The 22,702-nt window shown below is 36.2% G+C and overlaps 1 protein-coding gene across 6 annotated transcripts in view; it reads right to left on the reverse strand.

Annotated features, from left to right (window-relative positions):
* LOC135207868 (uncharacterized) overlaps window positions 1-22,702 on the reverse strand; it is a 413,859-nt gene that overhangs the window by 220,552 nt on the left and 170,605 nt on the right. Inside the window, exon 1 of one of the 6 annotated variants that reach the window (XM_064239750.1) lies at window positions 13,393-13,494. The exons of the other annotated variants lie outside the window; for them this stretch is intronic. The gene's annotated coding sequence lies outside the window, so the exon portion shown is untranslated. Of the gene's footprint in view, window positions 1-13,392; window positions 13,495-22,702 lie in introns of those variants that run through there. 6 annotated transcript variants of the gene reach the window in all.

Here is a 22,702-nt window from a genome sequence, read left to right on the forward strand (position 1 = left end):
AGCACTCCAGACTTCAAAAGAACGCGACAGATTCTCAATGATCGGAAGGTAAATAACTATCTGTTATCTAAAATGTTTTCCCCGAAGTATAATTGTTTGCCATTGTTTATATGAAAATGAGATCTGTGTTACTACAAAGGTAATAACGTATACAGACAATATAAGATACCATCTATCTTATTTACTGACGTAAGTATATACATCAGTGGCATTATCCCTGAAAGTTCGATTACTGCAAAGCAAATGGAAGAATATAGATACCGCTTTTTGCTTTTGTGATTGGGGCAGCAAATGAAGTAAGAGCCTTCCTTTCATTTCGTCAAATTTAGTAGAATTACTACCGCTATACTTATGGGCAAACGATCCCTAGTTTCCTTTATGATTCCTTGGTAGGAGCATAAAAGTATAATACCTACGCCAACGAAGTTGTGAGAATGTTGGTCCACCCGTGATAGTGTGTAAGTTGTAGTTATCATTGCCAAGGGAAACATTCGCTTATTATCAGGTATGGGTATTTTTGAGGCTTGATCGACGGAGACTCTTCACTGACGACTTTCTTAATGTCACACAAATAATATATTTGAACTCAATGAAAGATAATAATTCTCGTTATTTTACTGTGGCACTGATCGACATTCTGATGCAATCATCGGATGAATAACACAGAGACCGCATCAAGTAATTCAAACATATTGCGATGGGATGAAATAACGTACTCAAATACGATGCGTTCCGAGGTATACTGCGCAAAAATAATCTATTGCAGTGGTTCTCAACGAGAGAGAGAGAGAGAGAGAGAGAGAGAGAGAGAGAGATCAAAGCTCCAGAGGGAGAATTGTGACCACAGATAGGCAGACTCAAACTGACTCCAGGACCACACAAAACGTGTGTGTTTGTGCTAGTATTGTATTGCATATTATTTGAAATGCACCTTTTGAGGCAGACAATTTGAGAGAGAGAGAGAGAGAGAGAGAGAGAGAGAGAGAGAGAGAGAGAGAGAGAGAGAGAGATATTCTGACATGTAGTGAAAGGGTGCACGGGCCCAAAAAGGTTGAGAACCTCTGCAGTCTAATGTCTAATGGATTAATGGCCTCATGAGGAGATGAGGATGCGATACATAATACATACATACTATATTTAGCTAGCAACAGATAGACAGCCTGGTTCCCGAGGAGGATGCCGTGCCAAGTAGGAGATAAATATGGGCGGTATGCAGACTCTATTCAGGAGAGGGATGAGGATGACAAAACAGGAAAATGCTTACGACTGTGTTTCTCAGGAAAAAAATGGTAATTATGTAAAGTGGGAAACAGATGAGGACATCAACTACAAGACGGCAGACCTGTTTACCATAAAATGAAAACGGAAAACGCAAGCAGAAGATGGAAGGGGTGATAAGTATTTAATTACCACCGTGTTTCGTGCAAGCAAGAATGACTACTGTTTTATATTTCATACAGACTAACATGTAAGCCCATTCGTTATGAGAGGAACTCAAAGATTAATGTTATGATCTGTACAGTAAAGATGACATTTTATTTATATACATATATTGAGAGAGAGAGAGAGAGAGAGAGAGAGAGAGAGAGTTAGTTATATGTTAATACGGTTTTCTCTTGAGATAAAACATTAACTATACATTCCTCAGACATGGAATTAAAATAATTTACGGTTTACGGTCGAAAAAATATGTACCCTAAACAAGACTAAAACACGTTACATGTCAACAAGAAAGGTAATGACACGCATCCCAGACAGGATTATTAATTCGTAACAAAGGCCGAATAGTACAACAAATATTGTGTGGAGTAGATGACCTAAACGGTCACATTACTTTGCACAAAAGACATATTCCTGTTTCCAACAACATACAGTAGTTGGAAGTCTTGCAGGAACGTACAATGAATGTAAGATTCATAAAGGAACGTGAGAATAATGCAAGATCTAATGGGAGCGTACTACGAAAACGGGGCAGCAATAAAGATGGGCACCAATATAGGTTATCAGAGAGAAGTAACCGCATTTGCGTGACAAGCGCTCAGAATTAATGTAAGATCCAGATGGGAAAGTAAATAGGAAACTTTCGCGATAAAGCAGAATGTACGGAATGTTCCCAACATAACTTAAAAGGATATAAATAAGAGCAACGTCCCTATCAGATGATAAAATAAAAGGAATATTTGTCACCAAAAGGAAAAATATGCGAAGTTCCTTACGAGAATGTAAAATAAACCTAGCAAAAGAGTAAAATCAAACCAACGTCCTTAAACTGAATACAAAATTCCTAAAAATCTTAAAATGAGAAAAGCACTTATCTAGAATGTAAACTGTTAATAAAACTATAAAAGTAACGTTAAATATCTAATAGCATTCAAATGAATCGCAAATAAGAGTTTAACAAATACAAGTTATAAACAAGTTGCTTACAAGTAATGTGAAATCAACCTTGTAAGAACTTTAAATGTATGCGAGGCCTATACACTATATATACAGCAAAATGAATGTATAGACCTAACGAGAGCGTAAAAAGAGGTTCTTATGAGAACGTTTAATGTATGCAAAGTCCTTACTAGAGCGTAAATTACACCTTGCTAAAAAATAAGATATATAGTCACTACTATTAATAAATCTAGCAAAAAAGAAAGTAAATAATAACAGGAGGTCCATTCAAGATCGTAAAATTAAACACTGTACTTACAGTGATTAAGAAAAAAGGTCATCGCAAGAACTTATAAAAAAAAAAAAGTAATTGCAAGAAGGTAACCTGGCAACGTGGTCCAGACAGTCTACAAACCGATCGCAAGGACTCGTCTGGAGAGATTCTTGGCAAGAGCATTATCTAGCAACGTCCCTTTACTCACTCTCTGTCGCGTTGCCAAAAACCTCCTCCCATATCGGTGTTTTTCGCGACTGTCTTAACAAAAGAGAAAAATATAGATGCGACAAGCGGTTGCTGGAAAGGGTTCTCTCCTCCTCTGAAGAGCTCATACATGCATAGATGCATACGATACATTCATACTTATTCACAGAAAAAATTGCACCCGCAATTATTTGTTTGTATGGTGTTTTTACGTTGCATGGAACCAGTGGTTATTCAGCAATGAGACCAAGGCTTTACGTGACTTCCGAACCACGTCGAGAGTGAACTTGTATCACCCGAAATACACATCTCTAACCCCTCAGTGGAATGCCCGAGAATAGAACTCGCTTCCACCGAGGTGGCATGCCAAGACCATACCACACCCGCGATTGAGTTAGTGTATTAAATAATTAATTAATTAATATATACACAGGCATTATAATATATACATATATAATATATATATATATATATATACACATATACATATACATACATACACACATATATGTGGTCGTATTAGTGAAAACGAAGTACGCGCATGTCTGTCACATTACATACTATATCAAAAAGAATCTGCCTCATGAATGAATGCCCAAATATGTTTCGTGGGAAAACGCCACCCAATCTCATCCTTTTCCTCAAAAGGAAAAAAAAGTGATCTTCCAAGAATAGAAACGAATTTAGTTGAAAACCTGCTTGAATGCCTCTAATGGTCCGTGACCTTCAGCACGAGAGAGAAGAGAAGATGAGAGAAAGGGGAGCCGATGTTGGTGAAAATCCTGACATTCTCATCGCCTTGCTCCAATTTGTTTCTTCAATTCCCCATCTGGGGAATGGGGACAAAGAGATGGAGGTGTTCCAGCCACGGCTCTCCCGCTGTTCTCTTAATCGTCCTTTTCACGGTTCGTGCATTCCAGCTCATTCGTGCATTCGAATGCATGAGAACACAAACTTCTCAATTTAAATTCAGATGCAATGGCCAGTTAAACAATACAAATGCGCGAGCGTGTGTATATGTGTGTGTAAGTATGCGTGTATGTTTTATACATATATATATATATATATATATATATATATATATATATATATATAGATATAGATAGATGGATGGATGGATAAATGATATATATATATATATATATATATATATATATATATATATATATATATATATATATATATGTGTGTGTGTGTGTGTGTCTGTGTGTGTGATCCACATATCTGGGAAATGCGCTTGATAAAATTAGGTTTATTTTAAGGTCGACGTTTCACATCATGGCCGAAAGCGGGTAATATAAATAATAGCATGCATTTTGCCACAAGTGTGATAAAAGCTGTACAAATATAAAAACAACACAAGGACATCATGAAATCACAGGACACCTGCCTGCAGTGGAAGTTTTTTCATAGTGTCATTGCTCGTTGTGTTGTTTTTATATTTGTACATTTTTTATGTAATTTGTGAGAAAATGTATGAGATTATTATTTTTTACACACACACACACACACACACACACACACACACACACACACATATATATATATATATTATATATATATATATATATATATAATGTGTAATTATATATATTTGAGAAAATAAACTGAATAACAATACAGAAACAAAATGAAACTTATCAGGGCACGAGCAAGTGGTTTATGGACGACCAGCCAATAAGTCAGAGGAGAAAAGTTTACATAAGAAAACCTAAAAGAATGAAAACTTGTTTCAACGTTAATAAAACACAAATAATCATACTATAAGAATGTTCCTTTCCTTACAAACAATAAGCTCTCGAAAAACCGATATGCTCATCAATAACGTAGCCAAGACATCCATTAATTCTTATCAGTTGAAAACTTATAATCATCGCGAAAGCATACTTTCTCATTTTATGATTACCTTCATATTTCATCATTTCTGCTGGCCACGATTAATCCTCGGAATTGAAGACACCATTGGCCTTCTACCACATCAGACGTTCTATGATCAAGAGCTCGTGCCAGCATAAATGCCGGATTTTCTAATGCTACTTTCCACAACTGCCAAAATGGGCCTAGCAGAAGACAAACCACATAAATATAATACACTGAGAATATAAACTATTTTCGGCAGAGTATTTCTTTCAATAAGTAGAAGCTCAAGTAATAAAGGATTTTCAAGTTCATTCCGTTCAAGAAAATTTTGTATTAACTCTAAAGAAAAGAACAATTTCTTTCAATAAGTATGAACTCAAGTGATGGAGGCTTTTGTAGCCCTTTCGGTTCAAAATAACCTTGACTAACTCTCAAGAAACGGGAAATTTCTTTCAGTATGTATGATCCCAAGTGATGGAGGATATTGAAGTTCACTGCTGAAATTTTTTTTATTAACTCTTAAGAAAATAAAAAAAAAAATCCAAAAAGTATGAACTGAAGTAATGGAGGATTTTGAAGTCCATTCTACTCAAAAAAAGTTCTGATTAACTCTTAAGAAAAAAGACAAATTTCTTTCGATAAGTATGAACTCAAGTGATACAAGATTTTGAAGTCCTTTCGGTTCAAAATAATTTTGATTGACTCTTACGAAAAATTAAAAAACCAACACGTTGTCACGACATAGAATTAAGTGGCCCTTTACCTAGTGATATTTTAGAAAGTAAATTTAGTAGTACTGGGCAAGTTTGACTCGTTTCAAATATCATATTCCCTTACAAGAAAATGAAAACTTCAGAGGTTAACGGGTAAAGGCCAAGCGCTGAGACCTATGAGGTCATTCGGCGCTGAAACTGAAATTGACAGTAAAAAGGTTGGAAAATTGTAACGGGAAGATACCCTCGTACCTGCACTGTGAATCAGTTGTTAGGCGAGGGTGGAAAGAAAAAAAATGGAAAGAAAAGAATATGAACGGAGGTACAGTAAAAGGAATGAAAGGGGCTGCAGCTAATGGTCAAAGGGACGCTGCAAAGAACCTTAAGTAATGCCTACTGAGCACCGCGGTAGTTGCCCCGAGTCGTCTCAATAAGTCTTCTTCCCAGCTCTATCCCTATTCGGGGTCGCCGTTTTTAATGAGTCTCTTCCATCTACCTCCGTCCTGTGTCATTTCCTCCCGTACTCACTTCTCCCTCATATCATCTCTAATGTAATCTCTCCTCCACCTGGTCTTAGGTCTTCCTCTCCTTCGTGTTCCATCCACCTCCACGTCAATCACTTCTCTTACCATGTGTTGCTCTCCTCTTCTCATCAGGTGGCCATACCATCTTAACCTTGCCTCTTGCACTTTCTTTGATGCTTCGGTGACGGTTACTGTACCCCTAATATGTTCATTTCTAACCCTGTCCTTTTTGTTTACTCCACTCATCCATCTAAGCATCCTCATCTCGGTTACGTCCAACTTTCTGCCCTCTGTTTTCTTTAGTGGTGCTGCTTCCAATCCATATGTCATTGCTGGTCAGACCACTGCCTTGTGCACTCTGCCCTTTAATCTTATAGGGACATTCCTATCACATATGACACCAGACACCTTCCTCCAGTTGTTCCAACCAATAAGCATTATCCTAATTCTTGTTCATCTCTCAGAGCAGCTTCCTTTCCTCTCCGGCATTCGTATGCAATCTCGACTGATTCTCAGTGACTCCATTTTAATACAAACAAGATTCAAAAGGAAGAAGAACCTGCGAAGAACGTAGCGTTTGGTCACGAAGAGAGGTTTGACAGTAAGTGCAAAAGGATTTCAAAGTGTATGGTGGCATATAGAATATAGGCGCAAGGCCAAGCGCTGGGACCTAAGAGGTCATTCAGCGCTGAAACTGATAATAATGGTCGAAATTTTTTAAAGGTGTAACAGGAGGAAAACTTCGAAGTTGCAGTATTCAACAATTGGTAGGAGAGTGTGAAAAGTAAAATGGAAGAATGAGAATATGAACAGAGGTACAGTAAAAGACATGAGCGGTTGCAGCCAGAGGCCGAAGGACTCTGCAAAGACCTTAAGTAATGCCTACAGTGCACATGAAAAGGAAAGACCACGACAAGTTTCCATACCTTGTCACAGCCTAATAAAATCGAACAAAACTGATGTCTATCTTATTCGCGACAGAACACCACACGTCTTAATGTAGAGAACAAAGCTGTTTCGTTGATTAGAAGAATGTTTTATTATACAAATACATAGAATTTTATCTCTAAAAAATTTTTAATAATGCAAATTCAATGTCTTTTTTTACGTCAGACTTTAACAATGCCATTGCCCAAAAATTGTACTGAATGATCTTAAACTCGGCGAACTCAAACATCTACGATAGCATTAGCTGTGATGCATCTCTCAGAATTGGAAACAGCTTCTGCTTTATTTACATTGTAAATATTCATAACATCAATTGATGCCTTCTAATCCTCAGTATTCTATATAAAATCTGAAATAATTGCAGTATCAAGAATTGCTTTTGCTTTACTATAATTTTTATAAAAGCATCTCTTGTAATCTAACTCTGAATATTCAGAATAGAATCTAGTTTAATCTCATACGCATTATCCATGTAGTATTTTCTTTCATCTAATTCTCAGTATTCAGAATAGCATACCTCAATATTATAACAACTCTTTTTGTTATTCAGAATTGTTCAAAATAGCAACTGATTTAATCCAATTCTCAGTATCAATCACCATTCGCTGAATATTCAAAATAACATCCCCTTTTAAATATTCAGAATAGCAATTTATCGAATTCGCAATATTCAATATTTTAGCAACATTTCTAAATATTCAAATGTCATTTGCTGCAATCAAATTCTAAATATTTAAAATAGAATGTGCTTCAATCCAGTTCTCCATAATCATGATCGTAGTTGCTGTAATACATTTCTCTATACTCGCAATAGAATTTTTTAACCTAATTTTTAATGTTCCTAACTATTCCTAACGTCTTTTCCAGTAAAATAATTATCAGTGATCATAAAAGCATTTGCTGTAATTCAATTAACAGCCTTCAAGGTGGTATTAGCTGTAATATAATTTTCAAGAATCTGAACAGCTTTTAGTCAAATGTAAGTCAAAATTTAAGTTGATATTTCCTGTAAGCTAATTCTCACTATAGCAATATTCAGAACGGCCTTTGCTGTAATGTACCAATAAGCAGGAAAGTGTGTCAACTTTTCCAGTAATATACTGTTAATCATTACTTGTTACATGAGAATTATAAAAGCTGTACAACAGATGGTTTTCTGCTTCGCAATTATAGTTTTCCATTTTCACTTAAACTCTATGAAAGTGCATTAAAAAAAAGAGCCGAGATCAGAAGAGAGCACCATTTTTATTTCACGCATTGGCGCTTCTGCCTCCGCCTTCTTTCGTGCATATTCATTCCTCTGTGAAAAGCTTTCAAAAAGGAAATGGTGCTCCCGTTGTGACGCTATCTGATGCATATAATTTGCATTTGCCAATTATTCACAGGACAATAATAAAAGCAAACTGCATCAGACAACTGGCTGACAAAACGCGAAAACAGTTTTTCCCCGGCGTCTGCAACAGAAAAGATTTTGCATTTTCATTTAGTCATTTTTAGCTATGATGTAATGACCTTTTTGTTGTCATCTGAGAATGAACATTTATTCATTAATAAAATTTCCATAGTCTAACACTGTACTAACTTTTGAAGTCAAGTCTTTTGATATCTAAAAGATTTAACAGATTCGAATCAAGCTTTTGGAGTATTCGGAAGTTTCATATGTAGAGAATGATGAAAGAGAAATGGAGATGGCTGGGACATGTCCTTCGCACAATTCATGGGATAACAGTGCTTGGGCTCCTGTGGGCACAAGAAAAGCTAAAAGACCCAAATTTCGGGGATGAGTGCGTTGTTATAGGAAAAAAGGTTAAGTATATCTTAGTTTAACCAGACCACTGAGCTGATGAACAGGTCTCCTAGGGATGGCCCGAAGGATTAGATATTTTTACGTGGCTAGGAACCAATTGGTTACTTAGCAACGGGACCTACAGCTTATTGTGGGATACGAACCACATTATATCGAGAAATGAATTTCTAATCACCAGAAATTTCATTCTCTGGTTCCACGTCGGCAAAGCGGAATCTCGAACTTCGGACTACCGAATCGGTAAGCGAGCACGTAACCCACTCATCTAACGAGGAACTTGCTATCGGATACCGCGTAGCAAAGTCGTGAGGGGTGGAATTTCATGTATAAAGGCGCATTTTCTTCAGGAATTTCTTCCCCCTTCTTCCTTTGAAAATATCTGTAAGGGAACAAATTACATCATTTTGGGGATCCGAGTAAAGCAACACGTGTCAGCTTAATTGATGTCAATTTCGCAGCGGACATCAAACTTCTAGCAACCATCGATAGTTAAAGAAAATATTCTCTCTCTCTCTCTCTCTCTCTCTCTCTCTCTCTCTCTCTCTCTCTCTCTCTCTCTCTCTCTCTCTCTCTCTCTCTCTCTTTTAACCAATTTATCCACTTTCAGCGTGGATGATCACAGTCGCTTTAACTAATATGCTGAAATTTATCAATCAATCACTCGATAAAGCGACCTTATCTTTTAGTAAATCACAGAAATTTCAAGTATAATTCTGTAATCGTAATCTGGAAATTTTATCTCGTGAAACAAGTTTAAACACCTGGTTTGCCAAAGAACATCCAGTCAAAATATCATATAAAAAATCAAATGGATATTTTTTTTTCTGAGGAAAATCATATAAAGAATGAGTTAGTTCAGAAAGAGTAACTACTTTCTTTCTACTATTCAAATATATAATTTTACCTGTAACCAATACTGCTGAAGCATTAATTAAATGAGTAAGAGTAGCAATATTAATACCAGTATTATTACCTATAATAATAATAATAATAATAATAATAATAATAATAATAATAATAATAATAATAATACTGGTTCAAGCAATTAATATATAAAAGAACAAACAGACGCCTACGCGATAGGACAACAAACTCACTGTTAAAAACTAGGCCATTCAGAGCTGTTTACCAAATACGAGGCCAGGATTCAATTCCTAAATCTTTTTGCCTTTAAAAATGCGATAACCCAGTTCCCCGGCATCTGGTATAATTCGGTTGACACAACAATTCATATAACGACTGGAACATTTGACATTTACGGCGGGTCCTTTTTTAAACGCAGATTTACAAACGAAAAATAAAACTTTTACAAACTTTAATTACTAAAGACGATTTCACATAGAATTTTACATATATCTCTTCTAGTTTGAACAATGATCAACGAACAGAATGATTTTCAATTACTTCAAGTTTAAGTAATTTGCGATAAATCCTGTGAAAATTTCAAGAATTATATTTCCGTTTCATTACAAGCACATTTCATAGAAATCTGCAAGTATCAAGTGATTAATTATGTTGAATTTACGGAATACTCTCAATTACATTACCGAAGTTTCATCAGCAACGATGAATTAGGGTTCAATTTTTAAACTCCCTTCCGCTGAACTGTAGAAAATCCGAATTTCTTGTTCAGAACAATGATTAAAGATAATTTCATATAAGATTTTGACTGGCTGCGTCTGAGCTCTGAATCAGCGATAAATTGACGGAAAATTTTTAATTCCCTTTTAAAATTTAATTATTAGCTCAAAAATAACTGAAAACTAGTTATTACTGCTTTAACTATTTATCATGAACTTATAAAACTTTACAGAAGAATTTCTATTGAAATCTAAACACTCAGAGTTTAATGATCACCGCTAAAGTCATCGAAAAATCTGATCCTCTGTTATATAATAATAACTATGTATTCCCGGTCGAGTATGAATTTCTTCTACAAAATTTAATTGATCCCCCCTTTATTTAGAAAGGCCTTTTCAAGCTCCTTGCTGTTCACTCATTACCTCTGGATTCACAGAACATATTTGAATTTTTTTCCGGTTTTAATTGTCACCGACCAATTGGCACAAAAATTCATAATTCCTCTTCTACAATTTAATCCGTAATTAAGAATTCACAATAGAGTTTTTACAATCCTCATTCAGAGTTTAACCCACACGATTTTACAGAAATATCTGCGTACCTCCAATAGATCGTTATTGATAAACGTTAATTTTATGGTAAATTTTGTACAGTATGTACATTCTGCTAATCAAATGGTTAACACTGAAGTCCCAAGTGCACATTATTTTCGACAATATAAATGCAGGTTTTACTTAAATCTCTTAATACTTGTTTCCAAATAGATCAATGTAAACTCTGCATTTCTTAGTTTTCTTCAAAATTTTTAATTGACGAAAGCTATTTTCAATGTAATTTTTTAACGTGTTTCCCAAACTCTATAGACTGTATAGACGAATTATGAATGATTGTTCAAAACAAAGGAAAAAAAAACATGCAAAATGCCATTATGAATAAACCCCACAAACTATTTCAAGACAAAACAAGTAAACTAAAAATTCCTTAATTTTCTAGCTTAATTTACGATCTTTTCTTCCACATTTACTAATCCTATTCACACTGGTGGCTGCCCAGGCCTCATTACAACCCAATGCCGCTCAAAGTCCAGAATATTGTAGTGTGTTCCAAATATTTAAAATTACTACCCAGTGGAGGATGCTAATCTATCGGCCAAACATTAAGTAGGATAAAATTAATGACTGCAATATAGCGCGTGACCTCATTCAACAAAAACCATTTACGTAAATCATCCACCAGACGCTATTTTGACACTTTAGTGGGAAACCTCACGTGACAGCGCGTGTATTTTTGAATTATTTTCGCTCGGTTATTATTGAATGATTTCCCCACAGTTATGGCTCAATGATTTTCTTATCATTTTAATTCTATGCAGCATAACTCTTATCAATAACAGAATACATTTCTGATGCTTTGACTAGTCTGAGTGCTTTAAATTATGCATGATATATTTATTACATATATATATAATATAATATAATATATATATATATATATATAGATAATATATATATATATATACTATGCATTATATAATTTATATACAAAATATTAATAATATCAATCATCTCATAAAATGATATTGATACTGATATGTTGAATATAAAAATATACCGCAAATTTATATGTTACAGCGCTTATAAACACCGTTACGGAAGATATGAAATCCAATCACAGCAAGTATCGACAGACAAGCGAATTGCAATTTACTTATCGTCATTTAGGTTTCTGGTGAAAGATAAAGATGAAAATAACTGGAGCTGCATCGAAGAGGACAGGAAGTCCACATTAATCCTGATAGTTTAAAAACGTGTTACAAAATATCCCTTTTTGAAGGCGTTACCAGCATAAGAGCATTTTAATGCCTGCAACAATTTGCGTAACATTATTCGACTAAATAAAGGACTACACACAATACAAATCTTAATTTTCGTCCCCAAACATGTTTGGCCCGAAACTAGATAAAATAATAGGCAATGTTCTGCCCAAATACCTACTCTACTCTAAAAAAGAAACAGATATCAGCTTACCTCAAACCACAATATTAACTTTATTTGCGTAATACTGATGTCAACATAAAGTCTAAAAATAATACCGAAACGTACAACAGTAATAAATATATTAACAAAATGAAAAGGAAACTGAGCCTTCCAATTCAAGCAAGCAAGCAACATGCAGTGCATACTGCATCCAGACAAGGGCGTTGTTTCTTTATGCCTTAGGACAAAAGACACGGGTTCTGTATAAAACTACCACGATTCTTTCCATGTCTAAAGATCTTTACGCTGACTTAAGTATTTCTTTCTCTTCTGGATGCAAGACCTACCACGTTAGAAACATATGATCCCACCATGTTTTAACCTGAAATAATATCCCTATTGAATTAAGTATCACACATTTATACGGTAATACTAAAGAATTTTACTAGGATATTCCGCTAAATCGGAAATTTCATTTGCTGAGCGAGACCTAATTACCAATCTTCAGCATGCACTAATCTAGCCAATCACAAAGGCACAATCGCGAACTCTTAGACAATTTTTGAAAGAAAATAATACGCGAGCACGAAAATCCAGCTAATTTTTATAACTCAAAATCGTTCAAAATCACGTCATATTCACGTCCACACTGGATTCGAGTCGTGTCATTTCTTGAAAACAAACATACGGAAGAATCTCAAATATAACAAGCGCTCTGTCTAAACGGGAGGGAAAACATTAAAACATAGCAAAACATAAGGGTCATAAATTTCCCGCTATTCTCGTGTAATGTACAATCCTAGGCAAAGTGTAAAGACGGCATTAGAAAGCAACAATGGCAGGGCTGTTTTCATCGAATACGAGTGATACACGTGTCGGGGATACTCTTCTAAGCCCGCAAGGTTCGGGAAAGAGGAATAAAGCCAAACCTAAGGACTGACTACGAAGAAGAGAAAATTAATTTCCATTATAAATAACTGCTTAACTTCGGTCAAAAACCTGTCTAAAAATAAATCCTCCCGGAAGAAAAATCTCCACCACAGAACAACGAGGGGAAGAATCTACTCAAATGCCTAATAAAAGTTCCCCTCTGAAAATCACCTGAGAAAACTTTCCAACTCACGTGAGTCACCGAAGAAGAGCGGCGAGGAAGACGCGCCCTCTCACCGGCCCGGCTGAAGGGATACTAACCACTCAAGAAGAGAGCACCGAGTGAGTGTCTTCCGTCTCAGTGGCAGAGCCTTAGAGCATTGTTGATCGTTGGGGGGACCGAGGCTGGAGATGAGCCCTCAGCATCCTCGCCTGCCATTGGCCAGTCAGCACATTATGGCTTTTGGGAATTGCTGTTGGTAAGGATGGAAGCTCAACAACTGCTTGCTTGCTCCTGCTTCTTCTGCTTCTGGCCCCGGGTGAAGAGATAAACAGGCAAAACTTGCTTGGGCGTTTGTGAATGTCTACGTGTATATGTAATATATATACATACGTACATACATGCATATACACATAAATTTACATTATATTTGTCGTATGTACATGCATATATGGTAAGCATTATTGATGTGCTTTGCGAAAAATGACAAATGCATTTAAGGTCATATAAATTTTATGGATGAAAGTGCTTTATTTTTTTTTTCAAGTACATAGAAACCCATTAATATAAATACAAAAACAAATTTTGTATAATATATAAACATTCTTCGACGTTTATAAATATAAGTATCCATACAATTGTGCATCCTACACATTCCACTACAGCAAACTACTTACTTAAACAATCCATTTTATTACTTAGTAAATTACAGAAAAGGACGTTCAAAAACACGCGCTGAACACAGACGTGTTCAGCTTATATGTAAGCCGCGGCCTACGAACCTGGAACATTTGGTAACCTGTAAGTAACAGAGTAAAAGCAACGAATAAAATTATTATCAGTCATGTTTTTAATCAGAGAAAATCAGCGATACTAATAACAAGAACATGTAATATTGGAGAAAGTTTAGCAATTATCCTGAGAGGATTAATGAAGAAGGAAAGGGGGACAACAGCAGCAAGATAAGCAGCAATGATAATAAAAGAAATCTTCGCAAATGGTGTCCTGTATCTGCTTATATTACCCTATCTTCGTCTTCTCCGGCGATAATGACACGGCCGGTAGTCTGAGCTATCTTGGCATTGCAATGCATAATTAAATTATGTTATTGCTCCTCTGGATTCAATTTGCTAATAAAATTTCTGCCATTTTCCAGCTTAATACATAACTAGATACTTTTTTTTTTTGGCGCGACTGTAAATGAGAGGATATAATAATGTTCGGCAAAAAAGAGGAAACTGAGAGAAAGAATCTATCATTGCCAGCGATTTTAACAAAATGAAAAATTATTATAAATTGAGAGAATTTCTCTTGAAAAATTAATCGATATTTTTCCATTCTTTCAAAGTTACCGATTCAAAAACACTTGTGTCTAATTGGCTTTCAGCCTTGCAAACCAAGTCAAATACTTCGTAGCAGAAAGGTTATACAATATTCATCAGCCGAATCTGATTCCAAAAGGAACAGCTCCCAAGAAAACCTTTCTCTGTTACTATTTACAAAATGTTTCTGTTCTACTTCACCCACACCACCTTTCGATGTCTGACCAAGATCCTAAACTTTGGTAGCGAAAATCTGTTATGACAGCAATATGCGGTGCTTGAGATTTGCCTTGGAGTTATGACATCCTTCTTTGACTTCCGCTCGTCCTCTTTCTCGCTTAACTCTTAGTAACATGACTTGCAAAAACTGAAAACTCAGAATTACTTTTTTATCCGTTCATTTCATTTTCCCCCCGTTAATTTCTTACGTAAAATTTCTTGGAAAAGAATGATTAAAGATCAGCTTAAAACCATGACAAATTTGATGATGACATTTTCGACAGGCCTCTACAATAACGTACGGTTCCTTCCCTACAGGTGGAAAGATCGTGAGAAAAATGCTACATGTTCTCCAAGTTAGCTCAGTGTTGTTTCATTTGAGTGTTCAAAGGGTACTTTATAAATGACAGATTTGACATCACAATTGCCATTCTCCTCTTTTAAGAGGGTAAATGAGGCGGGTTTGCATTCGAAAAGGCTGGTTACTTAATTTTCTCAATATAAAATCTTATCCACTGGGTGTAATGAGTAAATATTTCCATGATTCTATGTAATGACCTTTCGTGAGGTGGCTAGAACTCCAAGTGTGAATGCAGGTACTAAGGATCTGGTTTAATCGTTTTCCTTCAGGGTAAGGATGTGCTTCCTAGTCTTCAAGAATTATGCCAAATGGTAATCATGTTCTTCATGGTGTTTATTACGTAGTTGTTATTATTATCCACATAAACAAGGGGGACCTCAAACCTTTCTAAGTTAACAGATATTTGTCAACTTCAAATGCAGCATATGATTTCTGTGAGTTCTTGGCCGTTATTACATGGAAAGCTCATCGTTGATTTAACATGCTAAGAATATGATAGTAATCATTAACAATTTTATCAGTGCTAGTAATGGGCAGGCATCAAGTAGAGTAAAACAACTGATGATATGGGAATAGTCTACTGCTATTCTTTTTAAATGGTTCGCCATAGAAGTGACGAGAGCTTGTGATCTCCAAAGAAAGTCACTGGGCTTGATAATCCACACCTTCAATAACATCTACACCACTGATGCGACGAATGCAATATCTGCGTCTGACAACGCAAAGATTTCACAACAAAGGACTAAAAATCTTGAGTTAGATACATAAATAATGGAGGTAATGGGTCAGTTACCATACAAGGCCATACACAGAAAGCTCAGAAATATTCCATATAAATAACAGTTATATGAAGAACTGTTGTTAAAAAGAATTTTGTGAGAGGAGAATTAAAGAGTTCAAGTCCAATAGAAGACTGACCAAGGTCTGAGCAGACATAGGAAACAGTACTGATGCAGCACAGTGCCAAGCCAATATGGAGAAAATAAAAGTTGAAATTACCTTTTTCCCTTGAGTGTTGTCAAAACCAAGTCCAAACAGGATGAGAGGAATGATAATGCATTCCTCCTCGTCCTGAAATGCTATCTAGTGCCCCAAGATACTCGATTAACTGGCAAAGCATTAGATACCTTCAACTGCCTGCCATCAAGAGCTGTGAGGTATCAACGACCAATGAAAAAGATAGGTCTCCAATTATTGAAACTCTTCCCCTGACAACATCCCAACAGAAGTTCAAAAACTTGAGAAACAGTTAGCAGATACTCACTCAAAAGAGCCGATTATTTTTGTATAAGCAACTGAACTTAACTAAATTTGGTATATAGCCACTGTTCCATCTGGTCAATACATCTAGCACTGGTAATGGCTAGCAACCGGCCCCCGCCCCCGAACTAGACACTTTACAAACTTTGTCTTGGTTACTTTCTTTACCTGTGGATGTCTTCCCCTCTGGTGGCTGCATACCTAATACTATAGTAGATTCACATCAATCGTGCATTTGATGTCTAGGCCAGTCCCTCGCGACGCTCCTTTTTGGCTGTTGATAAGCCAATCGCAGGGCTGGAAACTCTGTCTCTCGAGAGAGTTCACATATGCAGGATGTATGTTCCACCTCTCCTGAAAGACGTATCCCTCGGGAGAGATGGAACATAGATCCTACCCATGTGAACTCTCGAGAGAGACTGAGAGTTTCCAGCTCTGGGATTGGCTTATCAGCAGCCAATCAGGAGCGTCGTGAAGGACTGGCCTAGACATCTAATGCACGATTGATGTGAATCTACTATAGCCAGTTTGAGGGGCTAGTTAATAAAGAGCTGTGGGGAGTTGTGAAAACTAAAGAGAAGGCCTATAGGAAAAAAATGGGGGACGCCCCCCCCCCTCCCTAAGGCCACCAACCAACCAGTTCGGGCCGTTTCGGCCGTAAGTCTATTAGGCCGTGCACCCTTCTATGTAGATTCGATAACTTCCAGTTTACGTGAAAAATGGGCTCCGTTTTTAGTACCAGCCCATTGGGAATGTACGTAATGACTTACGCCCGACACTGCCAGGACCGTGACTGTGCTACTAAATCCTTGACTAACAAATACTTTGCATAAGATTTTTGTCCCTCTTCCACACGGCAATCATGTGTGACCATTATCTACAATTACTTCAATCATTCCCAAAGTTCTTATTCTGTCAGAAAACAGAAGCGAAGGTTATAATTATCAAACCCTGTACAGACATTAATAGGATTTCTTAGTAGGGCTGAAGTTTAGGTTTAATGGGACGACATGAAAGAATGAGTGAACAGAAAAGTTACATATAAAAAGAAATCTCTTGTGAAGTGCACATCACTACTGGTGATTTGAACTTCTTAAAGTTCATGTGAGAGAACATAAATAAATTTGTTTATATTCTTGAGTGTGTCTCCATATAATCGTTTTCTGTTCCATTCTACTACAGAAAACTGATTTAGCGAGAACTAAATAGTTTTAAAGTAAGACATCGCAGGAAAATTTAGAACTTATATGAAAAGTTAAAGTCTAAATATAAAAACATTATTGCATCGTGATTTCGGCAGACATATTTGATTACAAGTCATAATATAAATAACTAGTGGAATGATAAATAAGTCTTCATAATAAGATCCAAAATTAGTGTTTTTGGACGCTGAATGTTAGCCTTCGAAAGGACCTTGAATCATTTTTGGTAATTTCACCGAACATAAAAATTATGAAATCACATGCGAAAACCCGCCCCATAACTGACTGTAGATTATAACATTATTTGTGAACGAGTATTAAAATTAAATAAAAATAAAAAATTAATTTTCAGAAAGAGATAGATTGCTGGATCCGCGACTACTTTGTTGGGAACTTTTCTGGAATGCCCAGTGCATATGATACTGTTAAAAACCGGTAATAATATGGTTACTATCACAGATTTTTTAAGTTGTTTGAATATATCTCACTGAAGAGGGAGATGGGGTAATTCTGAAAGCAGTAATAACAATGCCCACAAAATGACTACAATGGGGTGATACCATCTGATGGATAGGATTTTGTGGTATATCCTCCTGCTATGTAAGGATACTTTATGTTGCATATTTTCTCTAACAACATGAATACATATGCTTCAATGTTAGTGAATGCAAACTCCCCATTACGAAGATAAATAGCTATCAAACAAGTAAGTAATATACTGCAAATGAGACAATGCCATCAAAATCGGCAGCATCTGAATATTAAAACCATTACGTGGAAAACCTATAAATTTTCTTCAAGTAGATTCTTTTAGGTAATAAAGAAAAATATACTTAAATAATGGCAGTAAAGACTAATCAGATGCTCTTACTTAGGGAATTAAGACTAACTGCCAAGTACAATGCTAAAATGACGTAGATGTATGCCAACGAGTGTTGGACATTTTAATCTACAAGATCAATTTGTTTAAAATTCTTGCTACACCAATAGATTTTTCGTATGTTCGTTGATTCAGTCAAGCTAACTTTATCAATAGTCCTCTCTTATCATGACGAACCACCTATAAAAATATAAGTGTACCAGCGAACCACCTAGAAGAGTGTACTAGGTGTACGTGTACCAGCGAACCACCTTGAAGAATTAAGTGAACCAGCGATCCACCTAGAAGAGTGTAGGTGTACCAGCGAACCACCTATAAGAATGTAAGTGTACCACCGATCCACCTAGAGTAGTGTAAGTGTACCAGCGAACGACCTATAAGAATGTAAGTGTACCAGCGAACCACCTATAAGAGTGTAAGTGTACCAGCGAACCACCTTGAAGAATGTAAGTGTAATGGCGATCCACTTAGAAGAGTGTAGGTGTACCAGCGAACCACCTAGAAGAATATAAGTGTAATGGCGATCCACCTAGAAGAGTGTAGGTGTACCAGCGAACCACCTTGAAGAATGTAAGTGTAATGGCGATCCACCTAGAAGAGTGTAGGTGTACCAGCGAACCACCTAGAAGAATATAAGTATACCAGCGAACCACCTATAAGAGTGTAAGTGTACCAGCGAACCAACTTATAAAGAAAGTGTAGGTGTACCAGCGAACCACCTAGAAGAATATAAGTATACCAACGAATCTGGAAAAAGTTGTCCGCCCCCCAAAATTGTGAAGGAAAAGCCCGACTACGAAGCTCAAATGTAGCTCGATCACTGGTAGCAATGAAACCATGAATTATATAAAAGAGTTAACGGAATTATCCCTTGATATTACGAATAACTTTGCTGTCGCACTGAGGCACTCTATGTTGAGGGAAAGTGAGATGATGATGAATTTTCACATTTTTTTTAGAGACAATTTGCCCCGACAAACTTGTGTTCACATTCGATTTTAACAACCATTACTATCAAAATTTAAGCAAGTTATACGATTAAGATGTCAAAAGTGATTGACGTAAGAAGAAGAACTAAGGGTAGGTTAGTATGTGCTGGTATTACGGCCCATCTGGACGCAGGATATGGACGAAATCTAAAATTTTACGTTTCCCCTTATTTCATCTATTTGGACATCGCACTTTCCAAATGGTGAGCGTATTTCGAAGTGCTCTGAACCAGGAACGAAGACACTTAATAGAGCCATTTCGGTTATCACTTTCCTTTCTTGTTTGGACAAAACAGACATCGTTTAACAAAGGTTGATAAAATAACACGTAGCATCTAGTACCCATGAAGACACCACAATCTGCAATACCAGCAGGCATGAACGAAGTTCGCTGTGATAATAATGTGATTGATGTGCTACGTTCATTGACATTCTGAATGCTTCGTCCACCGCAGGTAGGCAAGTTGCGGCCTTAACTCAAAGTAACTTTCCTTCAGAAACTTATTATTGCGATACTGTTTGTACCAAAGTACAGCGAAAACGATAAATGGTAATGATAAAATCACTAACAATCATTTTACAAAGAAAACGCATAATCACATGAGTCAATAAAATGGGAAAGTAAATCCACAGTAGTATGCCTGCTTGATTTTATTTAAAATAAATATAGCTGTATATAGTATCATAAATAACAAAATCAAACAGGCATACTACTGTGGATTCACTTTCCCAATAATTTTACATTTACCTTACGCTCTTAACCAATAACAATAAGTAAATTATTCTGGATATAGAAAGATTTTATAAACATATTTTAAAATTAAGGAAAATCCAGCCTAAGGAGAGAAATACCAAAAATGCCCATCAACATAAAGCATATAAAAAAAAGAGCATCACATTAAAATGTTCATCAATTGTCATCTGTAATTTCTACTACGTCCAGCGTCCAATATTTTTAGTTATTTATTAACACTTGCATACATTAACGAATTCATGACTTAACTTTCGCAAAGTTGATAACTGTTTCTACCAAACGGGTGTGACTGATAGAAGAGATTCTCTTCATTACAAATTACTGCAAAAATTACATAATGTACATGAAACTCATCAGTCACTAAGTTTACAATCCAGAGACGAATACAAAAGATCGTTAACATAAAAAAAACAACCAACATATAAGCACGCATGGGGCTGACAGAAGAGATTTTCTTCACTAAAATTATTGCAAAATTAAATATTAATGAAAACCATCACTCACTAAGTCGACAAACGAGGTAAAAAAATAAAAAAAAAAAAAAAAAAACTTAGGATACAAAAATAACCAACATAAATTTTAGTGGGAGGATACATAAAGCTCACCTCTTAATCATCGTCGAGGAAAAACGTTTTTGACAACTTCCTAGAAGTAAATGGGTGTGACGACAGGCAAGGTGGTAGGAGTTGCCAGTCCTGATACTGTAATTCTTATTAAGCCCCATACATATTATGCATCATGATGCTCGCAGTGTTAGATGGATGCGTTGAAAAACGGCTTTTTCAACACGAAGCAGTATCACGAACGTGTTGATGGGGCAGAGCCATTTCACTGCGCAGCTCAGTGATGCACCAACGTTCAGAGGGGGAGGATGTCCGCTCACCACCACCCGCCAAACACCTTGAGTGGACAAGGACTAACACTACATTTTATTGAATTACTGAAGGAACATCCATCTGTTTGGAACATCAAATGCAAGCATTACAAGATGAGAAACATCAGGAGTGCAAGCTTGGAAACCATCAAATTGGAGTTATCGAGTTTTGTAAACTGTACATTGCGGAATGAAGACATTACTAAAAAGCTGCACACCCTGAAGACAATTCTACATGGAAATGTCTGCAATCAAAGCATCACAGAAGCCTGGAGCTCCGAAGTTATGGTGTTTTGATGAGCTGCGTTTCTTGTAATAAAAAAAGCTGGTGTCCTGCTTACAAATATATAGTTCAATTTTTTTCCAACAATTCATAAAATGCAAGGATTGGCATTCTTGTGTAATTTTCAAAGTCTGTTGGATTTTCGACTTGTAGCTCCAAAAATATTTCATTAAAGCTTCCCTTCAGAGGTCGCCGAGAAAGCCATTGCTTACACCACAAGGTTCTACGTTTCTTCCTCAAAAGTTTCTTTTTGGCAGCACACACAGTAACTACACCCCACAGTAGAGTCTCCTGGCAAAGTACATCATCGGCAGACATCCTGCCGTTGAAAGCTGAACTGCGAGAACAAGTGGGCAGTGTTGCAGTACAGTTTGGCCGCTATTAATTATTTTCAACACCACTACTGCATCACGTAGCTGATACATGATGGCATAGTGTGTACCATGCTTTACACAGTGCATATCACGATATTGCAATCATCACTTGGGATTTTCTTTGCCTTGTGGAGAAAACGTCCACATTTTCGAAGTTTCTTTTCGTGCTATAATAAACACAAATGCAAAACACCAAGGAAAGTAAAACTTGTTAAGATTAGATATTAAAACCATCAAGACTATTTAAACACTCTCAGTTCTAAGTTCGTCAGATTCTCTTATTTATTTGCTGGACAAGGAAACACACTTCCTTTAAAGCCATTTCAATCACTATACGCCGAATCAAGCATAAGATTCAAATGTCACCTAATTGAATGGAAGACCACTGGAAAATGATGAAATGTGAAAATTTTTCCTATTATGAGGACTATGTGATTTAGTTAAAGGTTTAAGAATTAAGGAAACACCATGATTCATACAAGCTGTTAAAATAACTTTAAAGATAAAGCCACTAAAAATAACAATGCTGAATTCTTTCAATATATAAGCTTACAAGTGCTATCCAACTTAACTCAATAAAAAAAAATATTTTTTCAAGCTCCTGTATTTATTTATAATAAAATACCAACTAGATCAAGTACATCAGCAGAACTGTATCCAAAGAAAGGTGGTTACAGTAAATTATTTCAAATCTTCCCAAAATAATGATGAACAAGAGTTCAAAAAAGAAAAAAAGTTAGAAGATGGAAAAATTATCCATTTTTCAGTTATGTTTACTGAATGGTCGCCGCAATACCAACCCACATTTTAACGGACCTTTCTCTG

This window comes from Macrobrachium nipponense, chromosome 34, assembly GCF_015104395.2.
Source record: "Macrobrachium nipponense isolate FS-2020 chromosome 34, ASM1510439v2, whole genome shotgun sequence".
NCBI lineage: Eukaryota > Metazoa > Arthropoda > Malacostraca > Decapoda > Palaemonidae > Macrobrachium > Macrobrachium nipponense.